General features: G+C 39.0%; 1 protein-coding gene and 1 pseudogene across 1 annotated transcript in view; both read left to right on the top strand.

Moving 5' to 3' along the window:
* The window catches only part of COLEC12 (collectin subfamily member 12), a 186495-nt gene that overhangs the window by 59919 nt on the left and 113696 nt on the right, over window positions 1–12880 (top strand). The gene's annotated exons all lie outside the window — the stretch shown is intronic.
* Window positions 5759–9187, top strand: LOC114201684 (RNA-binding protein PNO1-like; annotated as a pseudogene).

The following is a 12880-nucleotide window of genomic DNA, read 5'->3' as shown; positions in this document are numbered from 1 at the left end:
TCCATTCATTTGCTTATTCATTCATTGATTTATACAACGAATACCATCAAGCACTGAAGATGAGCTACCATTTTGGTTGGTATAGGCATATGGAAAGTGCATACGAAGGAAACAAAAAATCTCTTAAGTTGTTTATGATTTTGGGGAAAAGGCAGACATGGAAACAAATAATTATAAAACAGTGAAGAATGTGCCATTGTGGAAGGACATAGAAAGAATGCTGAGGTGCAGTTGATTTCTCAGAGCAGGGACCCCATCAGAGGAAGGTAGAGAAGTTTGAGTTGAGTGTGGAAAAAGTTTCCCCGATAGATGAGGCATGTTAAGGGCAGCCAGTTCCTATTCAAAATTATAATTCCTGCTTCCTTTATTTGTGATTCTTTCCTGTCACCTCCTGTTTTAACTTCCCATAATCATGGCCTTGCCCCCAAACTTCGGGTCTGTTCTTTTATTCTTTCTGTGACTATTCAGAGAGATTCAATGAAAGTTGGTAGAAGAGGGATGCTTGGGATTTTATGGAATGAGAATTTTTTTTAAAGATTTTATTTATTTATTCATGAGAGACAGAGGAGGAGAGAGAGAGAGAGAGAAGCAGAGGGAGAAGCAGACTCCCAAGGAGCAGGGAGCCCGATGCAGGACTCGATCCCAGGACTCTGGGATCATGACCTGAGCCGAAGGCAGACGCTCAACCATCTGAGCCACCCAGGCGCCCTGGAATGAGAATTTTGGACCTTCCATTGTATCTTTTCTTTTTCTCAATAAAGCGCAGCTCAACTTGATGTGTAAATTTTTGAAGTATTGCAAGTTAAAATGACACGTGTTCGCTTAAGATTTTAATATGTTTAAAAGCAATAAATAGTTGGCAGAAATACTGAGTATATTAGAATTCAGAATGAATTTTGGCTCCATGATAAATTACCACTTTATATGTGAGGCTAAGCTCTCAACTTAGAAGAAAAGAGTGAGGAGAAGTAAATTATTAACTCATTTGTCAGCCGGGGTTGTAAGAGAGTGAGGTTTATGCTGGCCCTCTGACTTTACAACATCTGAAATCACTCATGTCTACTTTCTTAGATCCAGCAGTATCTCTATGGCCAAATTAATTTCTTTTTTTACATTTATTTAAGAATATGGCTTTTACATTACAATCTAGCACATGTCATCTTACCCCTTTTATAATTTTTTTGAAAAGTTAAACTCAGAATACATCCCACAGTTCAAAGCTGAATTATAATCGACTATATACATGTAACATATGTATGTAGACTATAAATCTCTAAAAAGTATATTTCTTCAGAAATATGTGTGCTCGGGCACCTGGGTGGCTCAGTCGTTGAGTGTCTGCCTTCGGCTCGGGTCATGATCCCAGGGTCCTGGGATCGAGCCCCACGTCGGGCTCTCTGCTCTGCGGGAGGCCTGCTTCTCCCTCTCCCGCTCCCCCTGCTTGTGTTCCCTCTCTAGCTGTGTTTCTCTCTGTCAAATAAATAAATAAAACCTTTAAAAAAACAAAAACAAAAACAAAAACAAAAAAAGTATGGGTGCTCTGGGATGACAGGTCAAAGTTTCAAATTCTACTTTCCTTAGCCTATTTTATTAATTGCTAGAGAAATATTAGAGATTTGTTTTTTACCCACTTTTGTAGCTCAAACAGTCCATTAAATGAATTAATAGATGCAAAAGAGCTTTAAAAAGTGCCTGGCATCTGGTAGGGGCTCAGTAAATGCAAGCTTTTGTCATTCCTATGATTTCTCCAGAGACTTTTCTTTTGACTCACATGCTGTGGACATGAAGTATCACCATCTGGGTTGACTCAAGCCCTTACCCGAATCAGAATAAAACTTTTAGCCCTGGAGTCATTTCCTTTCCTTTCTAATTGTGCATAGGAATATACTAAAGAGAGAGAACTCCACCAGCTATCAACTGAGCAAATGACTGCGAGTTCCTCATTCCATGTGCGTGCACATGCACACCAATGCAGTGAAAACCAACTTGAGAGTATGAGAGAAAAGAGACTACGGAAATAGACTTTAAAAAAAAAAATCAGTTTAAGTGGAGAGTCATGGGACAGGTCAAAATGGGCAGGGGAAAGAATTTTAGAGAAATGAAAATGCGGTGCAGGTGGCCACCCTGAAGCTAATTTAACTTGGGTCATCTCTGATCTCTTCCAGCTGTGAGCACGTGCATGTGGCTCAGTGGCCCAGATGTTCTTTCTCGGTCTTTATGTTGCATAGCCCATAAAATTTAAACAGGATTGGAATTTAATTCTAGGCCTTTCAGAGTCCAATCATCAATATTTAATGGAGCTGTTCTCTGAAAATATAGAGTCCTGCTAAGAGAGGCCCTGGTTTGGACCAAGGCAGCCTCCTATAATTTCTGTAATTTCTCCTCAGTGATGGCTGCCTTCCTTCCTACACTGCCCCCACCCCTCTCCAATTTTATGCTTCTTAGAGAATTGCTCCTCACCTCTGAAGCTCCCGGGTCATGTAAATGTGTGCTTGTTTCTCGGTATGAGCTAGAGATCTCTGAAAAACACCAGTACTGTGCTACGTTTTACAGTGCAATCAATTAATTGAAGATATTTAATGAGCATGCACTAGGTATTTCGACATTGGTGGTTCAGTCAGCCATGTGAGGACTGCAGATGAAATAACGAAGCATGGACCTTGGCCTCAGGAAACATGCAGTCTGGTTGTGGAGGAAAGATGAACACATCAAAGAACAGTACAAAATTCTTCTGTAGCTGTTCAGAGCAAAACAGCATGCTTCCTTGCGAGAGCTACCTCTGGTTGTGACTTGATTCAGGTGACTCCTGGATAGGTTGGCAGTCAGGCCTGAAAATCCCAGCTGAACACAGAGGAGATCTGTGTCATGTACCAAACTACATTTACAGTGGAAGTCCCCAAATCTAAATTCCTGAAAGCCACCCTGTCTTTTTCCCCTTGTTACCTGCAAAATAAATCCCTTTTCTCTAGCTAGTCCCCTGGCAGAGCAGGGCCTGTTTGACCAACATTTTCATCACTAAGTAGGCGTCTGTCCTGCAGTCCAGTAAATTGACCAAGAAGCAATGTTACAACAAAGAGTTGGTGGCTAGCTGGAGCTCGTTTCGTAGCAATAGTCTGGCTGACATCCTATGCACATTAGTCACAGATTCTGACTTAAATTCTCTCCAGAGACAACACAGACACATGGAAGACCAAAGGGGAAAGGTGAACAGTTACTAAGAATATCTGATGGCCAGAAACGCAGTCAGAGTCCTTTTTGGCTATTCACTATGAGTAGAGCATGAGGAGTCTAGATTTCAGTCCACATTTCTGTTGTGTATTATCAGAAACAAGAGTGCAAAGTTCTAGGAAATTCTTTAGCCTGACCCATCAAAATAATAGCCATTATATTTTGACACTCTTTGCATTTGGAAAACAAACGAGTGTCTTCAACTTATATATAGAAGCTTATTCAGTATAATGCAATATTCAGATTTTAGATATCCAGAATGATTTTTTATCAAGCAGGCAAAATTCTGAATGCTTTGTCTACCTCTGGATAGTCAGGAAATTTATGTATAAAAAGAGACTTCAAATATATGTGAGACGTATATATCTATGAATTTAACTTCTCATCCTTTCTTTATTAGAAATTCAGCTTGGTGTGCTGGGTGGCTCAGTCGTTAAGCGTCTGCCTTCGGCTCAGGTCACAGTCCCAGGATCCTGGGATCGAGCCCTGCATTGGGCTCCCTGCTCGGCGGGAAACCTGCTTCTCCCTCTCCCACTCCCCCTGCATGTGTTCCTTCTCTCGCTCTGTCTCTCTCTGTCAAATAAATACATAAATAAAAATCTTAAAAAAAAAAAAAGAAATTCAGCTTAATTACATTTAGTGAATGTTAATAGAGTGTTCATTATGTGCAAAAGAGTTTGCTAGGTGCTAAAATCTTTAAGAAACTCAGAATTCAACTAGGGAAGTATAAGTGAAGAGAATTATAATATCAGGAATAAGTACTAAATAAACACCCAAAAGCTGCTAGTCAGGATCAGGGAAGTGAGTGAGATAAGAGACAAAAAGAGGGGACTCACGTTCTAAGCTAAGCTGATGGTGTGAGCACTGGCCTGGAGCAGGGGGCCATGTAGGGCACTTCTGTGAATGGCAAGTGTTTGGGCTCAAGTGGGAGATGTGGGGATGGCCAGGATGGGAGGTGAAGCAGGAAAAGAATGATTGAGACCAGATCAGTTGGGTGCAGTGAAGGTGATGTTAGCATTAAAAACCCATCTGAAGGTGTCCGTAAGGGAAAAGTAGCCATTGTGTGATTGCAGAAGAGAGTAAGCTTCAAATAGGAGCTTTGGGAAGATAATTTTGATGGCAGTTTGAGTAGGGAAGTGATGAGAGAGAAGGTATTTGACACAGGAGTTTGATTTTGACAATCCATTGCATCACACTTGGCAGGAGGTGGTGGCAGCCTGAGCTGATCAGGACAGTGACAAAGACCTGTCCTGAGGAAGAGTGGCCAGGAGAGGCCTTGTGGAGGAAGAATGGGCCAGATGGGGCTGCTCAGACAATATAGAAACATAGACACCAAGCTAGATCTGGTGCAAAGCTGATTATGAAAGCAAGACAGCTCCAATTATGGAGATTTGTCATGAAAATACCATGTACCCCATGTATCTTTCTGGGTCATTATCAGCTGTTATTGGTTTATATCTTTTAAAATATCTGCAATTTTAAACACTGTGTATCTTCTTTTATTTCTTGCATTTTCATATAATGCTTTGAACCACTTTTCAGTTGTTGGCATAATCTTTCACAGTTTTGCATATATTCTAACAATTCCTATTCCTTTTTCCTAGCCAATGAGAAGGGCTTAATGATCTATGGACAATATGTTAGTAGTGTTATATTATTAGTAATAATGATGATGGCCTCATATAGTTTGTGACTCCCTCTTGGGGTGTGAGTTTGATTTTTGTGGTAGGTTTTGCAGGGTACTTATCCTTCCTTCCTTCTTCTCTTTCTCTCATAATTGTATTTAGAAGATTACCACCTGCCACAGGCAAATCTCTCCTCCAGCCTTTTAATAAACAGGGCAGACCTGGATTCAGGAGGGAATGATCAGAGCAGGCCTCTCAAGCCTTCTGTTGTCTTCTGTAAGTAGTGACTCCTAGAGCTGATTGGCTTCTGGGCTGAGGAATAACCTGACTTCAGGGCCTCCTGGGGATGCCAGAATCTTGTAAGAAACCAGTTGTTTAGTTACCACAGGAGTCTCAGAAAAAACTGGGAGCAGCACGCCAATAACCTTCAAACTATATTAGGTTTCTTGAGCCCATACCAGTCCTACCTTCAACGAAGCCCCAAGCATCCTTGGTTGATACAGGAAACCAAGGGACAGCCTGCCTGCCTGCCTGCCTGCCTGCCTGCCTGCCTGCCTGCCTGCCTGCCTTCCTGCCTTCCTTCCTTCCTTCCTTCCTTCCTTTCTTTCTTTCATCTCCATTTTTTTAAAATTAAATTCAACTAATGAACATATAATGTATTATTGGTTTCTGAGGTAGAGGTCTGTGATTCATCAGTCTTATATAACACCCACTGCTCATTACATCATGTGTTCTCCTTAATGTCCATTATTCAGTTACCCCATCTCCCCATCCCCCTCCCCTCCAGCAACACATGGTTTATTTCCTATGATTAAGAGCCTGTTATGGTTTGTATAAGGGACAGCCTTTCTAAAATGCTGAATTTTCAAGTACAAGGAAGTAGGTGCTTTCCCTGAGGGAGTAGCGAAATGGACAGTGAGTATGTGGTCATTTAAATGATATGACCTGGTCCTTTTTCCCCTTATAGGAAAAAAAAAGCAAGTTCAGACTTAAAGAAATGCTACTTTTTATTTTCAGCCTCCTATTGATGTGATTCAGCATGTTAATATTTGTTTAAAGGACTATCAGAAGTAAACATTCAATCTAGGAATGACAGCGGACATTAAATCTGAGCATGATCTGAGAACAGTCAGTTCTGCTATCATGCAACATGTTGCCTTTCTAAAAACCCCTGCACTGTGCAAAATCATGTCATAAAAACCACAGGCTAATGGGAAAAGTGGGGTAAGGGGCATGGGTCACAACATTCAAAGACCTTACCACTGACATATTTTAAAAAAAGATAAGGTTCTATAAAAAGGTTAGCACATGTTTTATACATGTTAAAGAAACACATGTTAAGAAAAATATAAATACAACAGTAAACATGGCACTTTCTGTTGAAGAATTTGCTTGAGTAGATAGGTACTGGAAGGGTTGTAGCTTGTGAGTTTTGTGAAGGGGTGGAAGGAGATTTATCTGATATCAGATGGAAAGTTCTAACACCAGATATGGACGGGTGTGGCTCTCAACACACGGTGAACTGAGGTAGCTGGGAGGTGTTTAAAGTGTGTGTGTGTGTGTGTGTGTGTGTGTGTGTGTGTGTGTGTGTGTGTGATGTGTATGCACGCACGTGCGCATTTTGTGTATTCCAGAATGGCTCAGTTCAGCTGGATGAAGTTTTCCGCATTCACTTAGTGTTTGTCACAGAAGAAATTGGGTATTAGCAAAAAAGTGAAATTCATGTAATGCTCAGATTGTTTTCTAATATATCAAATGGTTTGGAAAGAGTTTGTACTTTCAAAGTAGCAATATAGCAGAACTGGCTCTAATTTTACCCCTTAGCTTTCCTCTAAGGACACTGAGACCCAGCCAAGCTAAATGAGATTTTGTAGCCAGATGAGAAGTTGAAACCACGCTCCCTTTGTAGTAGGAATGTCCACATACTCTGTTGCTTCTTTTGTTGTATTTTATAAACTCTTGCTATTATTTTTATTGCCAGTGATAACATTATTTTAGTACTGGCTTCAATGTAGTATTTAATTTTAATTTTAGTACTGGCTTTAATGTAATATTTAACACAATATCTGGAACTGAATAAGTATTGGTTAGTAAATGAATGAATAAATTAATTAGGTTAGTGAATGGACATAGTCAAGTCCAGGTTCACTGTGGAAACATTTCCAGACCTGAGGGTAGAGGGACAAATCAAGAAGATACATGTTTAGAGTTAAGGATGGCAGTACTCTTCTACTCTTCAAAGTTTCTCGGTTTGGTTTGGATTTTAGTAAAATGACTAGGAGTATAGGCTTGTGACCGACCATAGGTAAGTTATTTAACCTCCCTAGACAGTACTGGTGTCTACCTCCTTGGGTTTCTGTAATAGTTAGATAAGACCATATATATAAACTCATAGTACATGGCAACAGTTAAGTAAGTGTTAGCAATTAGCAATTATCAACATCATCATCATCATCATCACTACTACTGCTGTTGCTGCTGCTTTTCTAGCATACCCCTCTGTTGGAAGGACCAAGGACCAATGAATGTGAGAGAAGGAGCCCTGGTACTTTGTGGCCTGGTTTTCCCAACTACTTACTGGCGATCTCCAACCCAGATATGCAGTAGGATGTTAAACTCAACACATCCAAAGTCAGACTCATTAGCTTGCTCCCCGTGTGCTCCTCCTCATGAGTTCCCCCTTTCATCGATTTACCCAAGCTAGACATCTCAGTGGCCCTTTGCTCTCTCCTCCCTCCTCCACATTCCGTGGGTCATTCATTCATTCAATTATGATTTTATTGAACACCAACTGTGTGTCAGGCACTCTCCAAAGTGCCTCAAGAAATAAACATGAATAAGGCATGATTCTTGTCCTAAAGAATCTTCGGTATGTTATGAGATGAGTTGCAAAGTAGGAAGTGCCCGATCCAAATCCTACAGGGTATGCCAGTCAGGATAAAATGTGTTGACCAGCTATTAGAGGCCACATGATCTGATCATGGTTCCTATGTGTTGCCACCCACTTATATACAAAATGGACAGCAAAGATGATGAAGGGTATCATCATGGGATCATTCTATATTTTTAAAATTTTGGCCCTTTGGGTTAACAAAACATATTTGTTTTGTCAGGAACACTAGGTTTATTACTCATTCTCCATTTTGGGTCCTAAAAACATTCTTTCACATGACAATGACTATAGAGTAAAAGTTTTCCCTTTTTTTCAGAATATTCAATTCTTTAGTTAGATTTGTGTCTGTTTGATAATTGTTTTTCATGGTGATATGGAGGTAGGTTCAAAATAATTTAAAGTCAACTATTTAAACATTTTTTTTAATTTAAAGAAGTTTTAAATTTAAAAAATTTAAATTTCTAGTTTTTATATACTTGATTGGATTAATAAATTTAGCTTAGTCCATTCATACTCATATTCTTAGCAGTTTTGCCTCTACAAATAAAACCTAAGAGATTTTCAATTCACTGTTTCAAATGCAACATATAAGTGAAAGGGAACCTTATCTTTCAAATGTGCTATAAATAATACATTCATTAGTAAATAGGTAATTAGGAAAGAGCTCTGGAAAAATACAAGTTTTCAAAATAGGGATAATTAATAAGCAGAGTTAGGACGGCTTCACCCAGCTCACTAGCTGGGGCGGCCGGCGGGTGGGGACAAAGGCAGGCTGAGCAGCCGTCTGTGGTCAGGGGATGTGGGGACGTGGGCTGCATGGACACAGTGGAGGCTCAGCCAGCAAAGCCCATTTTGCCACCCCCCACTGGCCGTGGATTCCTGGGCCAGAAAGAAGAAATAAGGAAGATCCCTGTTCCAACTAACAGCCACATGCCATTAAAAGAGAACTGGATGAAAAGAGTTACTCCCATCTCCCATTGTAGAACATTTGGGACTTCAGGTACCCTGTACCTTAAAATCAAGGAATGTAGAAATCAGGACCTGTAAAGAAACCACGGATGTTCGTGCTCTGACAGAAGCAGCTGATTTTGGGAAAGCCTTTCTTCTTGGGTTTCCAGTGGAGTATGCACTTGCCCTCATTACATTGGAGGACCTCTTTCTAGAATCTTTTGAAATTACAGACGTGAAGCCCATAAAGGGAGACCACCTGTCCCGGGCAATAGGAAGAATCCCTGGAGAAGGAGGAACAATCAGAATCACCAGAGAGAATGTGACACAGACACGGATAGTTTTGACTGATGTGAAATTTCACAATCTTGGCTCTTTGTGAAACATCAGGATGGTAAGAACTGCCATTTGTAACCTCATCCTGGGAAATCCTCCATCAAACCTTTATGGCAGTATTCGAGCCATGGTTAGCAGAACAGCAGATCAATTCTGATTTCAAATCAGAGACGTTTTACCTTGAGACTCTAGAGAAAAAGACATTGCCCTCCACACATGGTCACCAGAAACCATGTAAAGAATTTTCAATTTAAGCCTCCATTGCTTCTTCCGTTCTCAGCCAGAAGCATCAACAGAGAGGAAAGGTTTGATAGTATTCACACTCAGCAACTTTGAGGAGAATTTCCATATCTAAATTTAGTGCCATTATTATACTTACACATTAATTATAATTTATCACTTCATTTTTTTTAAGTAGGCCCTACGCCCAGTGTGGGGCTTAAACTCACGACCCTGAGATCAGGAGTTGCATACTCTACCGACTGAGCCAGTCAGGCGCCCCTCACATCATTTTAAATAAAAGATTTGCATAGTTTATAATTCTCCTATCGGAGTGAAACTTCTTGTTTAAACAGACCTTTATGAATTTATAAATTTATTTATACATGTATAACTTTTTATAAATTTATAAGCATGTCTTGTCTATGGAGTGTAGTTAAAAGAATCATCTCACCAAAAAATAAAAAAATAGCAAGTAAAGGGTGCTAGATTAGACAGATGGGGTGGTAGGGGATCTCCCATAGATTGTAGGGCCTCTCCCGATTTGGTTGTTCACTGAGATTTCATTATTCACATAGGCCTGGAATTAGACGTTCAAATCAACATTGGCCACCACACAGCCCTACCTTCCCTTTCACTCTGGTGCAGATTCTCTGCTAGCCTGTGTTGGTAATGAATTGAATAAGAAAATATCTTTGTTTGTGTTGTTTACTATCAAATCAGCCCAGTATAGATGTTGTCTGGTGTGGTACACATTGATCTAACAATAGTTTAACTGCTTTGAAATCTGCATCCTTACTAGTGGGGAAACTAAATGCTTTCATTAAGAAAACACAAACACACAAAGCAGATGGTTAACTAACAGCGTCTTGATGTGAGCAAATTTTTAGTCTCAAATTCTATGGCTTCACAATCTCAGAGGGATTTTCCTTCTTACTGTTAAGGAAAAATCACTCCCCACTGCATTTTAAAGAATTAAAAGTCACACGTGTGTGTTAAGAATATTCACTTTGGCCTGTTAAAAAAGTTATGATTGTCCCCCAAAAGGGGGCTTTTATGACCTTTTACATTTTTAAAATAAAGCCTTCCATCTGGTTAAAAAATATCTTTAAGAAAATTCCTTTACTGTGTTTGTGTTTCCTAGTAAATGTTATATTCATTCCTTAGAAAATTTGCTTGGGGGCAAGTTCATTTTGGCCTGATGTAATTTAATCCAAAGGGAGAAAAACATTAAGTTAATGAAATCTTAATGGAAAGCCATTATATTTATATATAGTTTAATGTCTTAATTACTATTCTCCCAAATTATATTGGCTTATAATTTTTAATTTAAGTCTGAAAAAAAGATAGTTTTTAGTTACCTAATTAAATGCAATACTGATTCAATTGGGGAATAATACTTTATTTAAAGTAATTTCTTTTAAATGAGCTCCGACAGACATGTGTCTCTATATATCAATTGGATATAATTTCTAATCAATCACTTTTTTAGCCATAATAACAGATTGCTGAGCAATTATGGCATGTGTTCTGACCATTTGGTCAATTACCCACTGAGTAGCTTGAAGATCTGATTTCTGTATTCTCTGAAAATGAGAGATACCACAGAATCATATGAAAATCAACCTTTTTTTGCCATCATTTAACTTGATCTGGAGAGATATAAAAAGTATAAATTTGTATTGCTTAGGTTTTTTATAATTTTATTTTTGAAATTCAAGACAAGATTTCTAATAATTTTTTAAAGTTTCCTGGTTTGCAACCCACATATCCGGTAAGGGACTAAGATCCAAAATACACAAGGAACTCATCCAACTCAATAGCAAAAAAACAACGCAATTAAAAATATTTTTCTCCCATTCCATAGTTTCCTTTTCATTTTGTTGATGATTTCCTTTGCTGTGCAGAAGCTTTTTAGTTTGATGTAGTTCCACTTACTCATTTTTACTTTTCTTGCCTTTGCTTTTGGTGTCAAATCCAAAAAAATCATTGCTAAGACCAATGTCAATGAGTTTACACCCTAAGTTTTCTTCTAGGGGTCTTATGGTTTCAGGTCTTATGTTGAAGTCTTTAATCCAGTTTGAGTATATGTTTGCAAATGGTATAAGATAGGGGTTCAGTTTCATTCTTTTGCATGTGGCTATCCAGGTTTTCCCAATGCCATTTATTGAAGACGCTATTCTTTTCCATTTGTGTATGGAAGGAGCCAAGAGGCTCCTTTATCATAAATTGACCATATAATCGTGGGTCTATTTCTAGGCTCTTTATTGAGTTACACTGATCAGTGTGGCTGTTTTTATGCCAATACCATACAATTTTGATTACTATGGCTTCATAACATAGTGTGAAATCAAGGAGCATGATGCCTCCAGCTTTGTTCTTTCTCAAGATTGCTTTGGCTATTCAGGGTCTTTTGTGGTTCCATACAGATTTTAGTATTGCTTGCTCTGTTTCTGTGAAAATGCCATTGGAACTTTGATGGGGATTGCATTGACTCTGTAGATTGCTTTGGGTAGTATGGACATTTTAACATTCTTTCAATCTATGAACACAGAATATCTTTCCATTTATTGGTGTTATCTTCAGTTTTTCATTAATGTCTTCTAATTTTCAGTATTCAGCTCTTTCACTTCCTTGGTTAGATTTATTCCTAGGTTGTTTTATTCTTTTTGATGCAGTTTTAAGTGGGATTGTTTTCTTAATTTTTTTTTCCTGATAGTTCATTGTTAATGCATAGAAATGAAGTGATCTTTTTATATTGATTTTGTATCCTGCAACTTCTAAATCTGTTGATTAGTTCTAACCATTTTTTGGTGTAGTCTTTAGGGTTTCCTATATATGGTATCATTGCATCTGCAAAAAGAGACAATTTTACTTCTCTTTACAATTTGGTTGTGTTTTTGAAAGGTTCTTTTAGTTTCATCTGTCTCCTCATCACTCTGTCTCATCTTAAATTGAACATAAACTCTACAGGAGCAAAGACTTTCTCTGTTTTAATCCAGCACATAGAACAAGACATAACCTGTGGCAGACATTTAGTCAATATTTATTGGGGAAATGTCATTAAGTAGGACCTCCATGAGGGGAAATAACAGTTTGTATAGAATTGTCCATTTTTTAAAAAAGATTTTATTTATTTATTCATGAGAGACAGAAAGAGGGAGGCAGAGGCCGAGGGAGAAGCAGACTCCCCGCAGAGCAGGGAGCCCGATGTGGGACTCGATGCCAGGACCCTGGGATCATGACCTGAGCCGAAGGCAGACACTTAACTGACTGAGCCACCCAGGTGCCCAGAATTGTGCATTTTTAAAAGATGACAATTTAACACCAATGACAGCTTTGAAGGGGGTAAAGAATGCCTCCCCAAAGACAGAGAGGAGAGTGGAATCCAGGGAGGACGTCCCACCTGCCCATGAATGTGGTGGGATGGGCTTGGCCTCTCCTTCATTTGGGATAATGCCAAGGATATGATAGATGCCCAATAAATGTTTGTTGCATTAATTATTTAACTAATTAATGGACTTATCGTCAATTATGTTCAGTGTACATTTGAGGGTTGGTTATGAGCTGTGCCAATCACTGGGCAGATTAAAGGTGAATAAGAAAAAGTCTTTTTCCTCTAGAGGTTAGT

The sequence above is a fragment of the Eumetopias jubatus genome, unplaced genomic scaffold (assembly GCF_037043125.1).
Source record: "Eumetopias jubatus isolate StellerSeaLion01/CBP00866 unplaced genomic scaffold, mEumJub1_p1.0 scaffold_16, whole genome shotgun sequence".
Lineage (NCBI taxonomy): Eukaryota > Metazoa > Chordata > Mammalia > Carnivora > Otariidae > Eumetopias > Eumetopias jubatus.
This window is presented reverse-complemented; position numbering and strand designations above follow the sequence as displayed.